The 25031-nt window shown below is 37.3% G+C and overlaps 1 non-coding gene across 1 annotated transcript; it reads right to left on the bottom strand.

Annotated features, from left to right (window-relative positions):
* Nucleotides 1–656: 656 nt before the first annotated feature.
* LOC129675384 (small nucleolar RNA SNORA17) lies at nt 657–784 on the bottom strand. Its single transcript, XR_008719923.1, has one exon. It is a non-coding gene; the product is annotated as a small nucleolar RNA SNORA17 (small nucleolar RNA).
* Between the last annotated feature and the right edge of the window lie 24247 nt (nt 785–25031).

Below are 25031 nucleotides of genomic sequence, written 5' to 3'. Positions count from 1 at the left end.
TTAGTGGTAGGTAGCTCTGCCAGGCTCATATTCTCAGAAGTGGCTCACTCACAGCACCTGCAATCTTTGGGGCTCACTCTCCTCAGTACTGCAGCAGGCTTGGGTCAGGGTCAGCTCTCCCGCTCTTCTGTCCCCAGGGGCAGCTCTCCCACAATGCATGGGTGAGAGGGATGTCAGTTCTGCACAACCCTCAGACAATGTCATGTCTCTGGACCAGGGAGGTCCACCTGGCCTTTGGTGGAAACAGACCCCTGCTGCTACAGGGTCATGGAACCAGATGTGTCCAACACAGGGCAAGACCCCACCATAGTCCCACTGACATCACCAGGTTGTTCCTTATTACTCTTCAGTTTTCAGTTCTGCTTCTTTTCATTATGCCCATATCATTCTGTTTCTCATTCTCTTCCCTTTCTTCACCTCTTACTTGCTCCTCTTACTGGTGCAGAATCTCTGAGTGTCCATGGTTGTCTTAAGAGTGGTCTCAGGTGTGCTAATGCCTGTCCATGCATTATGGTGCTGGGCAATGGTCATCTTGGGCATGCTCTGCTCCACTGCAGGCCTGTGTGATACTAGTTGGTGGTTGTCTCAGGCTAGCTCCCTGTCAGCGCCCCCTGGAGCTGAACTGGTGGTCGTCTCAGGCTCACTTTTTTTCAGGGAATGTTAAGCTGCTAATCATTCAGATGTTCCTAGACCAGAACACTGAGTGTATGCATGGCCTCTCTCTGCTTAGCCACCTACTGACACACAAGTGACACAGTATCCTTACCTTTCCCATAAAGGTTGAGAAGAGAAAATAATTATCAACTAAATAGACTGATTGATCACAGTTCTTTATTAAACAACACTAATGAGCAAGATAGAAACACAGAGTTAATATAGCTTTTATTAAATTCTACAACTAATAAGTTTACAATGGGCCCCTTCTTTCTTCCCTTTGTCATATATATGAGAAAAGATATAAAAATATATAATGTATGCAAAATAGTATGTAATTATTTTTGAGCCCACATCTCTCATTAATGGAAAGCCATTTTCCATATATGCCAGGATCATAGGGATTGCAGAGGTTTCCTTAGGGGTCTGAATGCAAGCCAGTGACCAGTGTGTACTCAAATTATTGACTGCAGCTTCTTCTACCTTCCAAATGTTGTTTACAACTTGAGATTTCCCTCCTAAAGAGACCTCCTGTAGAGACTGGTCAACCTCTCCCAATGTGCTGCACATAATAAACACACTGAAGTCAGGCTGAAGCCCATAGGAGGTATCACTCCATCTGAGTGCACATGCCACCTGGCCCCAGCTTTTCTGTACCTGTGTCAATGTGTGTGTACATTGTTCATTCTCTTGACACTCCTAGTCAGGGTTTAAGGACACAAGTTTTGCAGGGTACTATAAACATGGGAAAAGGCAGACTGAGATCTCAAAAAATAGAAATTGTAGCTGTTTATTGTAGACATACTCATGATAATAGAAATATACACAGGTGACCCATAACTGATAAGTATTTAGAGGGAAAATAATTGGCTATCTTTCCTTTGCCTCATCATCACTTTTCTTATTAAATATATCCCATTATTTACTGATGATGAGTAAATAAAAATATGTTAACACATCATAGGACTTCCTTTTTGTCCCTCCCTGATCTAACTATATTCTTTCTGTATTGGTTTCACAGTTCTGTTACATAGGAGGGAGGTCATCATTCGCTTTTCATCTGATTCTGTGAAAAAACAAAACCAAGAAAAGAAAAATGGTTCCTCGTAGTTTATGTGCCTAAAAACATTGGTTTACCTTATTTTATTAAAAATAGATTCTTCTCTTATACAATACATCCTGACCACAGTTTTCCCTCCCTCTATTTCTTCAGCTCCCCACACATCCCCTCTCCCCCAGATTAACTCCCCTGCTGTTTTCCATCAGAAAAGAGCAACCAAACACAACAAGGAAACAACAACCAAACACAACAAAACAAAATTAAGTAAGGCAAAGCAAAAGCTCTCATACTGAGGCTGCACAAGGCAACCCAGTAGAAGTAAGAGTCCTAGGAGTAGGCAAGAGGCACACATGATCCCACTGTTAAAAGTCTCACCAAAACACAAAGCTAACAGTTAACATATGTACAGACTTGGTACCAACCCATGCAAGCCCAGTGTTTGACTCTCAGTCTGTGTGAGTCCACATGAGCCCTGCTTAGTTGATTCAGTGAGCCATGTTCTGGTGTCATCCATCTCTCTGACTAATATCTTCACTCCCTTTCTTCCTTGGGTTCCTTGAGCTCTTAGAGGTGGGATCCAATGGAGGCCTCCAATTTAAACTCTCTCTGTGTTGGGGACAAATTAAATAATGAAGGTTAAGCACACAACAGATTTTATATGAAAAAGGTTTATTAGATGGAGATGAAGAGAGAGAGATAAGGGAGAGCAGGACATGATGGGGTAAAAAGAGAGGGGTGCCCCGAAATAGAAAGGGGAGAGGGCAAGAGAGAGCAAGAGGCAAGAGGCCAAGAGAGAAGAAACCAAGAGAGGAACACATGGCAGCCTGGAACCTTTAAGGGGGAAGTTAACCATGCCTTCCAGGTGAGGCCACCTGGCCAGTGACACATAATAGCATCATAGGTTGCTAGGCAACCCAGGAACAGGTTTTCTAAATACTAACACTCTCTCCACATAATTTCTGGCTGTGGATCCCTGCACCCACATTCATCTGTTGCTGAAAGGAAGCTTCTCTGGTGATGATCTGTGAATACAGCAGAATATCCTAAAAAATCATTCCAGTGATTTCACTTATTTATTTTATTTCCTTATGGCCAGTTTTGCTTGGTTCTACCCTAGGTCTCTGGACTGTCTTGTATCTGATTTCTGACCATCCAGGTAGCATATGGTGTGGGTATCCTCAAATCAGACATTGCTTGGCCAAATTTTGTGACTGTATGAATCATCTAACTTACTGTACATGAAGAAATTATGTCTTTAGCAAATATATTAACTGAGATGAAAATATTTGAAATTGTGTCAGTGACTGTATGAAAACAGTGTGGGCCAATCATGCAAACCATATGAGATCACATGTTTAGATTAATCAGGTATATTTCAATATTTGATAAAATTTAGAACAAGTAGGAAGGTCTTGATATGATCCACTGTGAGAAACAGTCACCTTTTCATGTTCTAAAAAAAAAAAAAGTCATTATCAATAGTCATGCTGTTGTAGATGTTTGTGACCTACAATTTCGCATGTTGATCATTTGTGGTTTTCAGTAACGGTCTTTGGACTTTATATGTTACAAAGAAAAATATCCTTGATGAGAGTTAAAGATCACATTTATTTGCATGTATAATATTTGGATTTAGATAGGGATTGTGCTGGGTAAGTAGTGTGGTAGTTGTAGATTCTCCTTCAAGGTCCGTGGCTTTACCAGCCCTGGGTAGTTGGTAGGTTTCCAGTAGGAGACTTTCATGAGCAGGTCTTAAATCCAATTAGAAAGCTCTTCAGAATTTTTGTCTGTCTGTTTTTTCCTCTGGAGGTTTTCATAATGCCTTTCAGTGTCACAGTAGCTCAGCTTAGTTGCAGATCTGAGGACTCTGGGGCCTGTGTCCAAAGTGTAGTATGGCTTCAGTAATGAGGACATACCTTTCACCTTTGGGGGCATCCAAAAACAGTAACAATAGGAAATGTAGGAAATGTGTTTTGGAGTCTCTTGAACAGCCCTGACCAACAATTATTTTTAAAGTGTTCTTTCATTGGAATTAACCCAATGAAACTGATTAGCTAGCCACCAGTACTCCTCGTACTAGGCTTACAGGCACAGCCCACCATGCCAAGCTTTTATCTGGGTGCCAAGGATCCAAACTTGGATCTTTATGCTTAGCTGGTGAGCACTTTCCTGACTGTGCCCTATCCCCACCAACTCAGTCTGGGGATTAACGGCTGTTCCCTTGTTAACTCACTGCTTCCTATTTCTATCACAGAGTCTATTCCTAAAGCTGCTTTCCTCACTTTAGTGATGACCAACATATTTTTGTACTTAATGTTTTCTTTTTCCATTATTGTCCTTAACTTAGGACTTATCATAGTTATCGATAGTTCCCACATTTGTATGCTATCTGAATCTGTTTCTGATAAGGCACGAAGACAAAATTTTCTAAACACTTCTTTATGAGAACCTGGGACATGGTTCTTCTTCTGGAGAAGAACGAAGAAGCTAAGGTAAGAAAACTACGCCTGAGAATCTCTTATATAGCTAGTTCACACTCAGGTTAAGCAGTTAATTAAAGCTAAGAAGTAAATAACTCTACTAGTTAGTTATCCTGGATTTCTGCTCCAGATAGATATGAGCTATTTTGTTTCTATAGATAACCCTATGGTTTAGTTTAGTACAGCCATTTTGCCTGAAAAATGGGATTCATGGTGGGATCAAGGAAAATTATTACTTTTTAGCATGAATAAATTTTTATTATTAAAAAATACACAAATTCATCCAATTTATATATACAGTGTTACTTGTATCTGTAGACTTCAAGGCTGAATATACATAATATATATGTATATACATATATATTATTTTTAGAAAGAGTCCTTGAATATGAAAGAAAGCAAATGGTGTTCTAATGGAAGAGGGAGAATAATATTTAAATTTGAAAAATTCTATAAGAAAAAAAATTTTAAGTACTTTATATTTTAGAATTGACATAATTATTAAATAACATATTTGTGTGTGTGTGTGTGTGTCCCTACAAAACATATAAAACAGTTCCTACAAAACAGTCCCTACAAAACATATAAAAATGAATTTGAGGAAGTTGGTTACAAGCACCAAAGCTATATTTAGAAGATAATAATGACTAATTTGTGTCAATCACCCTCATTTTTGTACTGCTTTTATATCATGAAACAAAATTAGAAATATTTATTATGTGATTTGGAAGTTGATTGAATTATGGTATATTTAAAACACAATTGAATGTGTACTCACTGTTTCGTCTGTATGTGTTTCTAAGTTATTTAGCAACAAAATTGGAGAGATGATAACCATCCATTATTTTATTTCTTAAAGGCTCTTATGACTTTTGCTTCAATGAGCTTAATTCTAATCCTCTTCTTTCCAAATGACTGATTATTTAACCAATGGAAAAGAATAAACAATGGAGCACTTTGAGTTAGAAATTGGTTTGGAATTAGAAATAATATGGCAACTATTAAGTCTCACAGGTTGCTGGTCCTACTATTTTCATTGGCATTATGGAGCTTATGGAACTGAGTCCCCTTAGCTAGGGCAGCCTGAAGAGGACTCAGAATTGTGCTTCATGTTGTTCAAGGAACACAAAGATCAAAGGGGAAGCACTCACTTTAATTTTGAGGGACATTCTGAATTAAAATTGTTCAAATTCATGTCATTGCATGTTGAGTGTTTTTAATTAACATGAATGTTCCTTTCTCCAGGGAACACTTCAGTAAGGCTGGCAATGTATTTTTCACAATCTGTGTTTTTTGAGTTCCACTTAGCCCAATAGATTATTATTGCATTTATGCCAATGAAGATCACTTTCTCTCCCTTTCAACAGAAATATTAAATTGCTATGACCTTTTGTGCTTTGGGTGGGCGTTTATTTCTCTGTCTATTCTATGCCTCACTCATCCTAACAATCTCACCAGAGAGAAACAACATGAAAGCTATTACATCTTTATTAAGGAATTGAACGTTTTCTCTTTTATTTCCTATTTTTGATAACTACAGTTTTTATGCACTCTCAATAGAGAACAAAAGCTTCCGTGTCTATGAGGCTTGTGGAGACATTCATTCTCTCATTCATGCATAAAATCCTTTAACTGTACAATGATAAACTACCTGTGAATCAATAACAAATAACCGCATCACCTGTAATTACTCTGGTAGGCACTGCTAATCTAGGCCTAACTTTGATTATCCCAAAGGTGAACCAGTTACAGGCCAGAGTTGAATAACTTTATCTTCTAAATGCATAGATTAAATAAAGTCAAGCAAAGAAGATGGCAGGTAAAATTCAAAGAAGTCTCCAATAACAGGTGTACATATTTTTTTCTTAATTACTAATCATTGTGCTGCTATGAAGGGAGATGGCAGATGAGATTAAGGCACCAAAGGAGCTAAGAAAGTGAGACTGCCCATCTTAAACCTGTTGTAATTTGGGGGTAAAAGAACAAATAGAGACATTGAAACCATGAGAGGAATATAGACCAGGGGGCTTACCACTGCAAGTTACAAGATGGAATGTCCATGTGACAGAAAATATGAGTACTCTTTAGTAGTTATGAGCAGCGCCAACCTACAGCCAGCAAGGTTTAGTCCTACAGCTGCAAGAAAATGAAATCTTCCAACAGCCAAAACAAACACAGACATAGATTCTTCCCTGAGAACTTCCAGGCATCAGCTCAAAATTTTAATCAAAGTCAAAATCAAGACTTAAGAATGTGGGCAGAGTCACAAAAGACCCCTGTGCCCAGATTTTTTGGTTCTGTTGCTCTCCTAGTGTCCAAGAGGATTATCCAGTAATAGGAACAGGGACCATCTCTGACATGAACTCATGGACTGGCTCTTTGATCACCTCCACCTGATGGGGTAGCAGCCTTGCCAGTCCACAGAGGAAGCCAATGCAGCCAGTGCTGATGAGCCCTGATAGACTAGGATCAGAGGGAAGAGGAGGAGGACCTCCCCTCTCTCTGGACTGGGGGAGGGGCATAGGAGAAGAAGAAGGAGGGAGGGTAGAATTGGGAAGGGTTAGGGGAGGGGGGCTACAGCTAGGTTACAAAGTGAATAAACTGTAATTAATAAAAATAAGATTAAAATTAAAAGAAGAACTTGGGCAGATAATTTGCTTACATAATGACCAGTTCTTGACAGAGGACCATAGACGACAAATGGAATGTTGTTGTAGACTGCTACATCTGGAAAATGTAGTAAACTGATAAAAATGTGAATGGAAGAACCAGTTTACTTCAAATGCAGAAATGTCAGTCATGTGTGAAAGTGATTATGAATGAATAAACGAGTAAATGTAAGATGGCAAAACAGAAAACATATCTAGTGTTTGAGTTTGAAGAATGTCCATAGACTTTATATATTGTTTTTTATTGCTAACAACAAGATTCAACTTCAATTCTTCCTAGAGCTATCTTTTTCATATCACTAAAACTTATTTCAGAAAAATTTATCTTAGCTTAAATTTACTACATTGTGTGACCTATAAGGATTAACATACTCAAATCTGTACACCTAAAGAAATTAAACAAGAAAGAGGACCTGGGGTAAGATGATCAAGCCTCACTTAGAAAGACAAATGGAATGGACATTGGAAGTAGGAGAGAAAACAAGAACAGGACAGGAGTCTACCACAGAGGGCCTCTGAAAGATTACATAGAAGTGGATCAAAGCAGATACTAAGACTCATAACCAAACCTTTGGCAGAGTGCAGGGAATCATATGAAAGAAGGGGGAGTTAGTATGACCTGGAGAGGACAGGAGCTCCACAAGGACCAAATATATCTGGGCACAGGGGTCTTTTATGAGACTGTTTCTCCAACTGAGGACCAGGTATGGATATAACCTAGAACCCCTGCTTGGATGTAGTCCATGATAGCTCAGTATGCAAGTGGGTACCCTAGTAAGGGGAACAGGGACTGTTTCTGTCATGAACTCAATGGCTGGCTCTTTGACCTCTCTCCCACCCCCCGATGGATGAGCAGCCTTCCTAGGCCAGAGAGGAAGACATTGTAGCCAGTCCTGAAGATACCTGATAAGCTAGGGTCAGATGGAAGGGGAGGAGGACCTCCTCTAGCAGTGGACTTGGAAAGGGGCAGGGAGGAGATGAGGGAGAGTGGGATTGGGAGGGAATGAAGGAGGGAGGGGGCTACAGCTGGGATACAAAGTAAATAACCTGTGATTAATATAAAAATTATTTTAAAAATTGACTACATTATCATATTATTTTCCATTAAGCTTACCGAGAGGTATATACCATGGGACAAAAAAAAAAAAAAAAAAAGATTCACCAGCTAAAGCACTCAGCAAAACAAAATTTTTAAACGTTTTATTTCAGACTTTGTAATAAGTCATTTACATACTCATTAAAGTGTCTCCACATGCAACACAGCTCAGCCATAGTAAAGACAGCAACTTGGAATGGCTTCTATCTATCTGACCGCAGTGTTCCCTTCTTAGGGAAGGCATTTCCTGCTCTGAAACTTAGCTTACCTAATATTGTGTGTAGTAAGCAGAATGGTGTCCTAAAGATACCCACAACTTAATGTGCCTGGCAACACGTTAACGAAATACTTTGCAGATGTAGCTGAATTCATAATGAAAGATCATTCCAGTTTGGTTAGGCTGAAGTAGAATTACAAAGTTTCACAAAAGTAGAAAATCCATTAAATTTGTGAGAAAAAAATCATTATACCTAAGTATTTCATATGTTCTCTCACTTGCAGATAGCATTGAGTACTCTTCTTCGCTATCAGCCTTTAAATCTAAGATATTCTACTACAATGACTCTCTTCATAGCAAGTGATTTACTTATGTGTCTACTGCAGGTATTTGTGTCCAGAATCCAACATTCTGTTTGCGTTACTATGCCCCAAAGTGGGGCACAGGGAATAACAGACAGCAAGTGCTTCACCAGGAATTGTTAAAGTGAATGTTCATTGTAGTGATTAGAGTTAACCATTCTCAAATAATAATAATATGATACTCTGAAAACACACAAAGGGGCATGTCACCTCTGGTCACTACCCTTAAAAATGACAAGCTCAAGTGGAGGCGACCGGAGTATAGACATCACAAACACAAACCACTAAACACTATCAAAGTTCAGATGCTCTCTGGCCTCCAGTTATACTTACTCTTTCCTTTAGAAGATATTAAATGCTATCTACATTTTCTCATATCCCATCTCATTTTTCTTCAGTGTGGAGGTTAAATTATTAAACAGGTCAATCAATATTCATTTTTTAAGGAAATTAAGACTGATAGAATTAACTGGCTGTAGTACTCACATTGCATTTAAAGGAGGAAGAACACAGTCCAGAGATTTTAATGAAAGTCTAAAATTATGTAACTTAACTATATACCAGCCACACCTTAGCCGTCCTGTTTATCCCCATTTGTGGTGTGTGTGTATGTGTGTGTCCATTAATATATAATGCTTATTTCTGAGGCTCATGTGATTAACTTCTACCAATTTCATTTTCAAAGTACTCTCATATCTAAGGTCACTGACAATTTCAGTATGTGTGAATAGGAAGATGTAGAATTTAGATATGAAAATTAAGCTGAGCCTAACCTTATGGGAACTATTTCATTTCGACTGTGACATCTGCCAAAAGCCTTAGGGAAATACAGACATTTCCTTTAGCAGTTATTGATAAGCCACTAAGAGCCAGAACAAAACTTGGCAGAAAGATTCCAATATATCTAGGCATGACTCCTGTTCTACCAAAAATAGCAAGCCTTTTGAGTGACAAGCTGAACATAGACATAACAATGGAGAGAGTTACTGCAAGATCCGTGACATAAATGATCATGAATGGAGAATTCCTTATACAGAGCACTTGGGAGGTAGAAAGGGGAGTTGGGCTGTCAACATATTACATGAAGATCTTGTTTATCATGGCTGAATCAAGGAAGTATTGCCTGCTTACATTAACTCTGACAACCTGGTTATATCTTGGCTTAGCTTACTGTGTTAATATTAAAAGCAATTTATTTCTACACTGATGAATTAGATGAAAGTTGGTTCACAAAGATCTTTACATTCATACAAATGGACACAGATTTTATTTTGAATATGAATCACAAGAGAATATCTTTTTTCCATAAGATTTTCATACACACGTTCACACAGAAGGAGATGGATCAGTGGGTAAGAGTGTTTGCTCTGCAAGCATGAGGACCTGAGCTTGAATTCTCATCATCTGCATAAAATGTCAGGCATGGTTGCACATGTCTGTAATCCCTGTGTGAGAGGGCAGATACATGCAGATGCGGAGAGCTCAGTGGCAAACCAGACTATCTAACATGGCAAACACTGTTTACAGTTCACTGAGGGATCCTATCTCATGAAAATAAGATGGGCAGTGGCAAAAGACTCCTCCATGTCCTGCTCTGGGCTCCACGTACCCACACTCAATTGTACCCACTATACACACATAAACACACTCACAAAGAGAGAGGAAGAACATCTAATTTATGATTTTTTTGCTCTAGCCTACCTAGCATTTTATTAGCTATTATGGTTTAAGATTACATATTTTAGAGTTATGTATACAATATGCAGTATCATGGTAAGATTGCAACATCCCTCAGAAGGCAGCATCTTAAACATTTTTGGTAGGCAGTGCCTATTTTATTTTGGACAAGAAACTATGCAACATTTTGGGTGCTTTTTCAGCTATTATCACTGGCTATAACCTGTAATTTGTGTTAAAGGAGAAACAAGGTTTTCAATGAATAAGTTTTTCAATGTTTATTTACATTCATGTGAATTTTTATTCCACCACTTAACATGATCCCACACCAGTCACTGTCAGCTAGTTATAATTCTTCTTTATACACAGTGTATGCTCTCATCATTTTTCTTAATTGATTTCAATGTCTGAACTTGCTGTTTGTGTTAAATGAGAAGACATCATTAGCTTATATATGCAGATTCTCCATATCCTTCTCCCTCCACTGCTCACCACGGTTCAGTTGAGAAAAAAAAAAAAAAAAACTTAACTGTTTCTCTCCTACAGAAGTAAAAACCATATCAGACAATAGGCACAGCCATTGCAAATCTTGACACACAATGCACTCAGGAAATGTGAGCTACAAAATGATTTTTCTCCAAAAAATTTTTTTCTGAATTCAATAAAGTCTCCAAGTCAAGTAATATAATGGTGAAATGATAAACTTCTTTTTGTAGGTTACTATAGCATTATTTTCTGTATTTGTTTGTTTATTTATATTATTATATCAAATTTAATTTTATAACATTTATTTTGTTATTCTAAATCACTATTCATCCATTCACATCTTAAGCTGTATCTCATCACATAATCTCAACTTTAATGTATATAACTCATAGAACTTGAAGACAAATTTTAGCCATTGTGTGTATTCCAATTGACATATGTTTATAAATTAATTTCTCAGAATGCACTTTATTTACATATACATAGCTAAGTACCTTTTGACATAATCCACTGAGTATTATCAAGATTTTTTAAAAGTGAAAAATTATGCTGAGTAATAATATAAAATATGACACAGAATTATGGGCGTTTGTAGTTTTTACTGTGGGGGGTCTTTGTTACTTTAAAGTAATTTCATAGTAATTTTTTTTTAATTTTAGTTAAAATATACTTACATTTCTCCCTTTCCTTTCCTCTATTCATCTCTTCCATGCCCTTCCTATCCATCCTCTCCCAAATTCCCTATTCACCTTTCTCAAATACAAGGCTTGCTTTATATGATTGTTGTTACACAAACATATAAACATACCCATGCAAATACAATCTATTGAGTCCATTTTGTGTTATTTGTATTAACATGATTTTAGGTTGACTACTTTATTATCACATAACTCATAGAACTTAACAGAATAACAATAAAATCCTGAGTGATGACCAAGAAAATACAAATGTGTGTGTGTGTGTGTGTGTGTGTTTGTGTGTGTGTATTCAGAATTTGAACTCTTAATTCAGTAAAGAGATAGCAACATTGAAGAAAAAAACAAGCTGAAATAGTTTGAATTTAAAATCTCAGTACCTCAACTAGAAAACGCAAGGAGAAAGCCTCGTTAGCAGAATAGAGCAAATAGAAGATAGAACAGCAAGGTTAAGAATATAACGTAGAAAGTAGAAAATTAGACCACACAAACAAAGAATATAAAAACCTATTAAATCACAGGAAATGAAATTACAGGATGAGCCATAATAAAACTATGAAATCTGTAAATCAAAGGCATAGATGAAAGAGATTTCCATATCAGTGGCATAGAGCAGATTTTTAACAAGAACAGGGGAGGATACTTTCCCTAAGTAAGGAAAGACTTACCTGCACCGATACAAGAAACATACAGAAAATTGAATAGACAAGACCATAATTATATTTTGGAACTATTTAAATTAAGGAGAGAATATTGCCTTCTTAAAACTTTTATTATGGTGTTTAGTTTATAAAAACATACCCAGAACTTCACTAATAAACATGTTTATTAATGTTATAAACCAATAAAAGCCTGACTTACTTTTTCTGCAAGAAATATTTTAAAATTGATTAACATAAAAATGATGCTATGTCTAATTTCTCTGATAGGCCCAGTGTGTTAATATATTGACATAACAGCACAGAGTATTTTTTACACTATTTACTATATAAGTTGAATTGTATCATTTAAACATATATGCTCTAATTACTTAACCACAGCAAATACAACTGTGACTTTATTTGGGAACCTACTCTTTGCAGAAATGATAAAGATCATGACATATTAGACTTAGAGTGGGATACTCTAAGTGAAATGGTTGGCATTTAATAAGAAAAAGGAATGTGGATTTGGATCAAGAGCCAATACAAGTCATTAGGATAGATGCAGACACAGAAACCCAGCAAACACTGTTTCTTGTAAGTAAACTTAACACTAAATGCAAACACTAAAGGAACACTAAAGACTAAAGGAAAACCAAAACATAAGTGCTGCCGTCAGTGAGAAGAGAATCCAAGTACACATGCTGGCAGCAGAGAAATGAAAAAGTTTTGACCCAAATTTTACATAAATTCGCTAGAAAGGTGATCTGCATGAAAAGAGATAAAAAAAAGGGGGAAACTTTTTTTAAAACAGAAAAACAGAAAGGGTAGGGAGGATGTACAAACACCCAATGTTGAGCTTAAAGAGAAGAGAGAGGATCATTAAGCTAGACAAGTCACAGAGAACAGAACCTAAGGCAATATCCCAGCATGCTTCCACCAAAAAATTGATTTTCTGCATGATGTGCATGTGGTTGCTCTTAATTTGTTCTATGCGTCATTTTTTCAGTGTTAAAATCCATACATTAAAAATATGCCATCTAATAATTATGATGTGATCTAAATACAAATAATGTAAAATATTGTAAAAAATGTCTACTTTCCCACATTAAAGCTACATGCATCCATTGTAGAAGTAGTACCTGAAAATGCTTATGTGGTTAAAATATTCTGTTTAACCACTATAAATTTATATACACATATAAATATATATATATATATATACATATATACAAACACACTTAACACTCATATAAACACACTTCAAAATCTTTGCATAATTGAAATTTTAAAATGTTTTTATTAAAAATATATTCTTCTCTCATACAATACTTCTCACATACAGCTTCCCCTCCCTCCACTCCTCCCAGGTCTCCCCCTCCTTCCATCTCTCCCCAGTCTGCTCTCTCTAAGTTGCTCTTCAGAAAATTGCAGGCCTCCAAGAGAGAACAACCAAACATGACAAAACAAGACACAATAATATAAGTCAAAGCCCTCATATTGTGGCTGGGAAAGGCAACCCTATAGGAAGAAATGAGTCTCAAGACCAGGCAAAAGAGTCAGAGACACACTGCCTCCACTGTTAGGACTTCAACAAAAACACCAGCCTAACAATCAATGTCTGGTGTAAGGTAAGGCCCACCTCATGAGAGGGAGCCCATGCCAGACACTGCTGGATGGCTGCGAACCAGAGACTGGATTACCTCGAGACCTAGAGTAGAACCAGGCACAACTAGAAAAAAACATCATTGAAGATTCCTAATGATAGTCTGTTACATTCATAGATCAGTGTCTGGTCCAGTCATCATCAGAGAGGGTTCTTCCTGCAGCAGAAGAAAACCACACAGAGACTCATAGCCAGACCCTATGTGGAGAGAGAGTCTAAAGTTTTTTAAAGCATAACAATAATTAAGCACCTAGTTATTAGATTTAACCATGATATTTTATTTTCTCAATATTACTTGCTTAAAATTTTATATTCTTGTTTTCCCCAATTTTTGTCATCACTTCTGAGTGATTTTGCTCTAGTTATGCATTGAAAATATTTATAACAAGGGTGATAATCACCTCATTAATATTTTGTATATTTACCATAAACATCTACATGAAATATCTCTCTTAACATTCTTCCACTGCCAGCCTCTTAGATATGGAGGTTTTGTCAGTGAAATGTTTTCCCTAACTTCTTTCATCTCCCAACCAATGTCTCACAACTACTTCAGCGAAGTGATGGAGATAACTGAGGGCTGAATCTAATTCTTACTCAGTGTTATTTTTCTCTGGGTATGAAAGTCTCTCTCTTTTTCTGTGCTGTATTTATGAAGGAGATGGATTTTATTTTTTGAAGTCTTTTTTAAAATAGTCATTGAGAGTAGTCAAAGCAACTCCTGAAATAATATATGCTCTTACTGTTACCCCTAGTTGCATTCAGAGGTTGATAGTATATCCTGATTGCTGGTGATACTTCACACTAAGGATACGGAACTCAGATGACTAGAGCTGGAGCTAACCTGAGAACCCCTTTCTGTGACCTAGCTTCCAGTACCAGAGGTGCTATGCAAGCTGACAGTGGAAGAATCAATTCATAGTCCTATCCATTTATGTCATTGGTGAGCTACTGCCATTTGACAGTTACGTTTCATATGCTATTTAATAATTATAAATGAATCTAAACACAGATAATACAAAACATTATGCAAACTTGCAAGCTATCAATAAAGGTGCAAAATGTGCCAGTCACATGTTGGTGGGAACCAAAAGCTGTCTAACTGAGCTTGACACCCCCTCAACAGGACGAAAATCATACCTGGTACTAGAAACATAGTCAACTTCCTCGACCAACTTACTAGGCTAGCGTAACTCGTTACTACATTCTACACCTTGTCCCTATGCCCACACCTAATTTAACTGCCGTGTCTCATGAAGGTGGCTTCATCGCACAGCAAGTGGAAACCAGTACAGAAAACACAACTGGACAGTGCAGAGGTCAGGGGATCCTCGGAATACCAGTTCCAAGAGAAACATCTATGCACCTCTGACTGAGTGACCACCCCAGAAGAGGGTGCTGAAAGAGTGCAAGAGCCAGAAAACCAGGGATTCTGCTTTGAGGACATATATCTTAGACCTGATTGCATAAACAAAACCTGAATAATGGCAATAAATATAGGCGGGCTAATGTGGAAAGAGGAAAGTCTCAGTTGGTCACACCTGTAAGCAAAGAACCAGAGACAACTAATGAGTGCTGAGAGAGTGAGAATTAGTGTTTCCTAGGCATAAATCCTCAAACTGGTTACTCCATACAGACTGGTCAAACTTGAATCTATATACACACAAACAACAAAAGCAGACTCAACAAGTTATATTTACATATTTGTTAATATATATGTGTGTTTTTGTTTGTGTTGCAATAATAATCACAAAAAATAAAAGCTATTAATTTAAGGGTGTTGGGATGGGCTGAGGGAGGAAAAGAAAGTAGGAAGTGATGTAATTATATTATATTTTAAACTATATTTAAAAATTCTTCACCTGATAGAACATTAATTAATCAAAAATAATTTATTTAAAACATTTAAATATTTAAAAATATTGCATTATTGAACAGTTTTGAAGATATAACACATTATTATGGGAGCAACTATTTCCTCTATGAAAAACTAGTCATTCAAAGCACAAAACATGTAGATTTAAAACATAAGAAATAGTGATCACTATTCTATGATTAATCCCATATTATTAGCTCATAGCATTATTTTCTCTTTGAGTCATGCAATTTTTTCAAAGATTTGACTGTTTTACTGTTTTCTAATTACAATATTGTTTTCAAATTAAAAGTTTTCTATGAAAAGACTTTGCATTTAGAAAGGACAGAATCAAGATGTTTTGTAATTTACTATGTGCTCAAGGAGCCTATCACTGGGTTTCATATGGCAATCATAACGTCAACACACAGTGTGTCTGCCCGAATCAATAACATACTGAAGGGATAGTCGGTACACAGTAAAATTCACTGCATAAAATTTTATTTCATGTATGCAAAACTAGCACTGTAAAAGTGCACAAATACTGAAAACACTCATTTAGCATATGTTAAAATGAAAATGATTTTCCTTTGTTTCAATAACCTTATATCATCACCTGCTTCTTCTTTTCAAATGTACCTCCTTTCACCCTGTTACAATGCTCTAGTCTTGTATATACAATACTTTGTAACATTTATTCTTTACAGTTATATTCAACTTCCTAACCTGGACCCTAGTGCAGTTGCAAACGGGTGCTATTTGTTTTAATCTCACTGACTTTTTGTTTATTTGAATTTATATAGATAATCTAAGTTTGCAAATTCTTTACCTCACAAAATGAAGAGCCAACAAATCATATCATCAAATGAACAAAAAAATCTTTTAATAAATAAATGAGAAAGTGAGTAGATGATAGAGGTAGTATCTTATTTACTTTTCCATTGTAGTGATAAAACATTATGAGCAAGACAACTTATAAAAGAAAACCTCCAAATTGGGTCTTATGGCTCCAGAGGGCTAGTCCATGTCCATCATGGCAGGGAGCACAGCAGTGGACGTGCAGGCATATTGCTGGCACAGTAACTGAAAACTTGCATCCTAATTGGCAAACAGGCAGAGGAAAAGACACTCTGAATGGCATGAGTATTTAAAACCTCAGAGCCCACCCACTGTGGCACACTTCTTCCAAAAAAAAAAAAAAAGTCTCATGTCTCCCAATCCTTCCCAAACAGTTCTACCAAACTGAAACCAAACATTTAAACATGTGAGACTCAAGGCTGTTCTTATTCAAATCACCATAGGTAATATATGATTTTCATATTGTATTTTTGCTTTTACTTTGACAGATAAAATTATCTTTTGATATGTAAAATTTAAGTGATTTTTAACAAGCAGTTTAGGTCTTTAAATAAAATTGCTTTGGCAGATTATATTTTTTACATTAACCTTTAACATTTCCAACTCCTTAAATGTGATCAGTGTTGACACCTTTTAGTAGAAATAGAAGGAGCTTAGAAAACTGACTCAATGAACTACCTTCATTCTTAGAAGGTGAGGAATTTTCGAGTAAAGAGACACTCCCCTGGAATCCTATACCACTGATGTATCACTGTTGTAATCAGTGTTTTACCTGACTCACCTAGTCACCTAAGTCACAGAGGATTCCCACTTATAACACTTTGATTTATTCAACAAACACATATTACCCACTTAGTCCCAAACAACTCTCTCAGTGTTGTTATATTTCCTATTGAAATATAAGCAAAATAATTACATAAACTAAATAATGAACAAATATTAAAAACAGAGTAATTCAATAGTTATTGGGTTATTGAGCACTTTAGTGGTAGTATGTATGGAAACAGAGTGACTAGAGAGAGAGAATAAAAAACTCCTAGATACTACAAACAAGACCAGACATTCAAAGAATGTGATTAGTCTTGATGAATACTGTGTGAAGAATAGAATGGTATGAAATGAGCTAACAGAAGAAAAGGCAGAAGCCGTTAGAACGGTTCTGTACTCATCTCTGCAAGAGATGATATGCCAGGTCCACATCATAAGAGCAGAGCTACAACAAAATGGATGAAATTTGGAACACGAATAGGACATGGTGGCTCCTTACTGCAATCCCATCATGTGTGAGGTAGATACAGAAGGACCAACAAGTTAGGAAATAAGGGAAGTTACACAGTGAGTTCTAGGCTAGCTTGAGTTTCATAAGACCATGCAAACAGATAATCTTTGAGCGTAATTTACAGATGAATTTAGTGAGGTTCATTAATGAATTGAGTAACAGGTGTGGAGAAAATAGTTGACAGAGATGCAATGGTGTACTTGTAGAACAATAGAAAGAAGAAACAATGGGGTTGAGTGGATTGGCACAAAGCCTTACAAGCAATATGCTGTAATTTTGTTGATTATGAGATGCTTAAAATTCAGAAATAGTTGAATACAAGAGTCTAAAGTTTCAAGGTGTGTGTGTGTGTATGTGTTTGTGTGTGTGTGTGTTCGCACAAAAAATGTGTGTAGGATTGGAGGGCTAAGAACAAAGCTAGGGAAATTAGTTTTCTTCTCCCAACAGGTGGTTTCTAGAGATTGAAATCAGTTTTTCAGGCTTGCCAGCAGGTAAATGTATTTGCCAACTTATCTCGTTAACCTCAAATTCTGATCTAAAATAAAATTTCTTTTTATCTTTTTTTAAAAAAATTAATTTTATTTATATATTTATTTATTGAAATTTATTCACTTTGTATTCCAACTGTAGTCCCCTCCCTCATCTTCCCCTACACCTCACCCACCCTCCCTCTTCTCCCACTATGTCTCTTTCCTAGTCTACTGATGGGGGGACCTCCTCTCCTTCTATCTGACCCTATCCTATCAGGTCTCATTGGTTAGCTGCGTCATCTTCCTCTGTGGCCTGGCAAAGTTGCCCCCGTCAGGGGAAGGTGATAAAAGAGCCAGCCACTGAGTTCATATTAGAGACAGCCACTGCCCCCCTACTAGGGAACCCACTTGGAGACTGAGCTGCCATGGACTACATCTGAGCAGGAGGTCGAGGTCCTCTCCATGCATGGTCCTTAGTTGGAGTATCAGTCTCTGCAGGCTCCCCTGGGCCCAGGTATGTTGGCTCTGTTGATCTCCTCATTTAATTCCTGTCCCCTCCAGGTCTCTTTATCTCCCTCTTCTTCCATAAGGATTCTAGCAGTCTGCCCAAAGTTTGGCTATGAGTCTCTGTATCTCCATCAATACCCTAGTGGGTAGAGTCTTTAGAGGTCCTTAGGAAGGCTCCTTTCCTATTCCTTGTCTTTTCCTATTTCCAATGGAATACTACTCAGCAATTAAAAACAAGGAAATCATAAAATTTGCAGAAAAATGTTGGGAACTAGAAAAGATCATCCTGAGTGAGGTAACCTAAAAGCAGAAAGACACTTATAATATATTCTCACTTATAAGTGGATATTAGTCATATAATATAGGATAAACTTACTAAAATCTATAGCCCTAAAGCTAAACAACAAGGAGGACCCTAGGGAAGATTCTTAATCCTCATTCAGAAGGGCAAACATGCTAAAATAAAACTTCAAATGTGTCAATGAAATTCTTCCTTCTCCTTCTCTCCTTTCCCCATGGTGATTCATTGTCCTTTCTTCTTGAAATGATGGCTGAAAAATTCTGCTGTCTATGAATGTGCTACCTCTGCACCAGCTCTCTTGACCCAAATTCTCCTATTTTTATTTTGAAATGGTCTTTTTCATATATATATATATATATATATATATATATATATATATATATATATGAGAAATAGTGATTTCCTCCCTCTATTAGAACTGTGTTACTGGCACTTAAGTAAGTAACTAACTTTGACAATCGTTCCGTTTTTAACAATACTAAACTAAAATGAAGCATAAATCTCCAACCTATTATAACAGTATATCATCTAAACTTCCCTGCCAATCTCTTACCTGAATAATCTGTTGGAGTTCACAAAAATGACTAGAAGGGAATTTGTATAGCAACAGTATCTACCTCTTCAATTCTCCCAGCTCACTTTATAGTTGATAATAACTACTTACTCTGCAATTGCCAAGAGCCTTTATGATCCTCATTGAACCAAATCCAATTTTGAATTTTTAATATATACCTTAATCAAATTCCACTCACCTTAGACATAATTGTCCATTCTTCTCTTCTGCAACCTGTTTCCTTTTAAAATTCATTTTTTCCTCTCTTCTCTGGTTTTCCATTTCCTCAAAAATGACTTCCTGTTCTTATTACTGGCTCCTTTATTTATATACCAGTAATGTGAGGAAGTTTCAGTACTTCATTTGGGCCTTTTCTCCACATTTATTCATTTTATCCATCCAGTCTTCTCATATTACTCCTAGACCCATGGGCTAAAGTACCATCCATATTTATATTTTACACACACTACATGTAATCAAATATTTTTAAAAATTAAACATAAACAGGCTAAACTTTACCTTACTAAATATTGAAATTCTAAATAGTTTCTGGAACACAATCAGGTGTAAAGTGGGGTAAAATATAATAGTTCCTGCAATGAACAGTCTTGTAAATTAAACCTTGGTGAAGCCCAGTATACAGACTGCCAAGCTGACTACAAAAGTGATTCACAGCCACAGAGTACCCAAGATCATCCTGCCATTCACTGGAGGAAAGGGGAAAAAAAGAAATAAACCTGAAAGAGGTTGTGAAATGTGCCAAAAATGTGGCCATAAAGTAGAGTCTTGACACATAGGCAAGGAAAACTGCTGTCACGGAGCCTAGATTAAAACTTGTTTACTCAAGGTTGAGAGACAAGAAAGTTCTATTTGTTTGATTCAGAAAAACCCTTCCAAAAGTAAATGACCTGTGGAATTTTACAAAGGTGTATTGTGTTTCGGTGGTTGTTGTTTTTCATGTATTAGACATGTTGGTAAGCCAGGAGTAACCAAGAAACAAGAACAGGGTATAGGCAGATGAATCTGAGGTAAAGGTTATTTAACAGAGACAATTTCTAGAAAGAAGGGAGAGTTATAAGTAAACAATTTAAAGTAAGACAAAGAACAGCCTGCAGGGTAGGAGCAGTCCTGTTAAGCCACAGAGAAGGACTTTACAGCCAGCCCTGAAGATAACTGATAAAACAGGGTCAAATGAAAAGGGACTTGGAAAGGGGCAGGGAAGAGACCAGGGAGGGAATGTGGGGTTGGGGAGGGAATGAGGGAGCCGGATACAGCTGGGACACAGAGTTAACAAAATGTAACTAAAAAGAAAAATAAAATTAAAAAAAAAAGAACAGCCTGCAAAGGTAGATTTGTGTCTAATTTTTGAAAGGGGGTGGTCAGAATAAATGTTCTTAGCTTCTGATTTGTCAGCCCTTACCACGGGGTGGTAGCACAGAAACTTCTTAGTCCTTTACACTAGAAAGGGGCTAAGGTTTACAAGGAATTACTTTTGTAGTCACTCGAAGAAAGGGAACACTGGAAAGTGCAATGGGTATTAAAGAGGCCACCTGAGGTGCTCACTCTCCTTGCCTCCTGTGAAATGTAAATGCAGACACCAGGTGATTTTCATTACTACTGACTTGAAACATAGGCAACCATTTGAACTGAGGGTTAAGCTTGAACTTAAACTCACAGGTTTTAAGATTGGCTCTGGGTATCTTTCATAATGTCAGGGGTTAGCGCTCTCCCTCTCTAAAAGGGTGGGTCTTTGATTGGGCCATGCACAGGTTGGGCAGTCCCTCAATCTCTCCTCTATCTTCTCTATCTTTATCCCTGCACATCTGGTAGGCAGGGTAAATTTTGGGTCAAAGTTTTGTGGGTGGGTTGGTGTTCCTTACCTTTCACTAGAAGACTAGTCTAGATAGAGGATGTCCTCTTCAGTTTCTATGGCTTCTGCTACTAGGAGTCTCTGATTGAATTCCCCTCATATCCTCCCAGGAGCCTACTCTGACTATGGTCTCCAGCTTGTCACCCAGACGTTCCCATTCTGACCTTTTTTCCCTACAAGCCTTCACTTCTCTCACTCTTGCTCTCCTCAGTTCTGATCTCCACCCCCTTACTCTCTGTACCCTCTCTACTACCTTGTTCCTTCTCTTCAGCCATTACCTCTGTCTATTCTATCTCCCCTTCCACATGAGATTCATGAATTCTCACTTGGGTCCTCCTTATTACTTACCTTCTTTGAGTGTGTGCTACTCATAGTATGTTTATCTTATATGATATGGGTAAGATCAGCTTAATAAGTGAGTACATACCATGTGCATATTTCCAGTTCTGGGTTACGATTCTCTGCTAGGCTTGCAGACAGGAGCCTGTCAGAGTTGCCCTCTGAAAGGCTCTATCCAGAAGCACTTCAAAACGGATCTGAGACTCACTGCCAAACATTGTCCTATGTGTATGGAGTCTTGGGGAATAATGGGAAGAAAGAGAAAAGGAAAAGGAAGAGCTCTATAAGAAAAACAACACATCCAAGTAACCAGGGCCCTGAGGGGATGGCTAAGACTGAAGCATCAATCCAGGACCATGCACAAACTGGACCTAGGGCCCCTACAAAGATGGAACAGATGAGCAGCTTAGGCTTCAAGTGTACTCTAGTAAGGGCAGTGAGGCCTGCGTTGGACACAGACTCACTTGCTAGCTTTTAGATCACTTTCCTCTGGCAGGAATGCCTCGCCAGGTTACAGGGGAAGAGGCCACATTCAGTCCTGATGCAACTTGATGAGCTGGGATGGATGGGAAAGGGAGCTCCTCTTTTCTACAGAAATGGGGAGAGGGGAGAAGGAAGAGGAGAGGGAGAGAAGGTGAGCCTGGGAGGGGAGGAGGGAAGGTGCTACAATTATGTAAACTGAATAAAATAAATAAAGGGAAAAAAAAGAATTGTTCTAGGAAATACAATGACTAAATTGCCATATGAAAAACTTGGGGGAGAAAATACTTTTCTTCATCACAAAATAATGATGAAAATATGATTTGTAAATATAAAATTTCTTCAGTAACTCACAAAAATAACTCCACTGTCATTTGAATAACAAGTTAGAATATATAAATTTGTAAAGAAAAAATAAGTGATTAAACTTCTGCCAGAATAAATATAGATTCATAAATGGAATTCTACGAGAGCAATTCACTAATATATTAATGTTGTAGAACTACAGATAATAACCAGGTGAAATACTCAAGATATTTAGAATATCAGTGCATAATATTTATTAATTATAACTTATACTCTCCCTTGTCTAAAAAATAAGAAAACATAACTGGCTTTGTCTTGAGTTTCTGTGGGATTTGTTCCTTAGTTTTCTGGTTTTTTTGGCCTATTAATCTTTGTATTTCTGGCTCATCTCACAATTGTACTGATAGCAGCTGAGCTGTTAATAGACTCTTGGTGGGTTTCTATTCACAGGCTGTAGAGTTTGAAGGAAATTTAGATTTTTCTACCCACATCTATTTGAGTAAGTGATGGGAAAGTTTTTCTGCTGTTTCTCAGCATGACACACACCTTAATGATAATTGTCTGATTCTCTAGGCTGTGCATAACTGTGCCTTCTAAATTCCTACCACAAGTGCCTGAATAGCTAGCTATATGGAAGGGTCATAAGAAATAAATGCAGTTTTATTCCCTTTTCTCTTTCCTTCTGCTCAGTGTGAAGCAGGGAGCCACCAATGTGGAACTGCTGGCAACTAATGACTGCTGAGATAGGGAGAATTAACTCTGATATGGATAGTCTAGTGATGATTCTCACCCTGCACAAAGGGAGGAAATCCACTGATAATCTACCCAAACCCTTAGAATGTAGGATAACTTATTCTCCCACCCCCGTCTCATCTCTGTGTGTGTGTGCGCACGCGTGCGTGCGTGTGTGTGTGTGTGTGTGTGTGTGAATGTATTGACCAATATTGAACCCTACACAACTTTGTAGTCTTGGTTCTGCTTCTGCAGAGATCGGTGACTAATACGCTTCCACCATGACTGAATTCACAGGCAGCACCTTTGTCATAATTATATTGTGATATCAGAGTCCTCGTAACAGAATATGTACACTTTTGGATATCATTTTAGAGAGTCACCTTCCCACTGTTGTCCTTTCTGACGTGTGAGGTACCATGTATGGCAGATGGCTATGCGGAAGAAGCTAAATCCGTCAAGAACATAATCTCAGACATCCCAGACTACAAACAGCAATAAATCTGTTAGCTACGACTCTCTACTTTTTTGGTATTTTGTTACAAATACCAAAATAGACTGTGATGGCAGTGCTTATGACATGGCAGTTTACTTAACATAGGCTTAGGAGTAAAAAAAAGAGCAAAGCAAAGGACAATACAGTTTAAGACGTGGTGTTAGAGGTTGTATTCAAACTACAACTTCTACATAATTTTTAATCATGTAAGTCATTCATATTCATCAAAACCGGAAATGGATTCCACCCAAATACATGAACTGTGAGCAGCAAGAAACATTTGAGACCGACTAGTATCTAGCATCGTTTACATTTTTTAAAAAATTAAATGTAACAAGCACACAAAGCTGGGGAAACCTTGCTATTGTGTCCATGGGCATATCTCTATTGAGCAAAGTATAAAATAGATAATCACATACATTTGGTCAATCATGCATGATTTTGTATGGCAAAATCATTGAAAACCTGTTTTCTTCTTTTTGCAATATTCATCATCATTGTTTCTAGCCACCTACTCTTCTGGGCAACAGTACATCAGATCTTCTTACACAGAACTGGATCTTTTGGACCATTCCTGAATTACTAAGTTTGGAGGTTAAAAAGGCAGAAAAATCTTGATTTTTGAGACCAGCCTGGTCTCAACTGAGTTTACAGTCATCCTGAGGTACATGTCAATAAATTGTGACTCAGTCCTTCTTTGCCCTTACTCTTTAAATTTAGTTAAGCCGACATTCTACTCCTTTCTCCCACTAGGTCAACGTTGTCATATTCGAAACAAAAGTAAGATCATGCAGCAATTTGATCTGAAATGCCTGCCTGACTTTACTTCAAAATCATCTCTGCCACTATGTGAAGAAACAACACAGTGTAGTTTTGAATAGTATAATTTATTCCATTATGAAATTGGTCACCTACATACACAGTGTGTGTGTGTGTGTGTGTGTGTGTGTGTGTGAGACTGATTTTATTTATCCACTCATCATTTGACAGACACTTAGATATCTTTAGTGTCATGACTATTGTAATTACTGCTATAATAAACATGGAAATTTCATTTTCTTACCAGAAATTTGTTGTGCTGGATTGTTGCAGATTGTATTTTCTTTTAAGTTTTTGGAAACCAACCACATAATTAAGAAAGGAAGTGGCATACAGATTTTTTGATTTAAAGTTTTTATTTTTAATTTTTAAATAACATCACCCTCCCCTTCCTTCAACCCCTCCCATATTCTCTCCCTCAAACCCCGCTTCCCCCCTCCTCCCACTTATTTCTGCTCTTATG

The sequence above is a fragment of the Psammomys obesus genome, unplaced genomic scaffold (genome assembly GCF_907164565.1).
Source record: "Psammomys obesus unplaced genomic scaffold, mPsaObe1.curated_primary_1811, whole genome shotgun sequence".
Lineage (NCBI taxonomy): Eukaryota > Metazoa > Chordata > Mammalia > Rodentia > Muridae > Psammomys > Psammomys obesus.
This window is presented reverse-complemented; position numbering and strand designations above follow the sequence as displayed.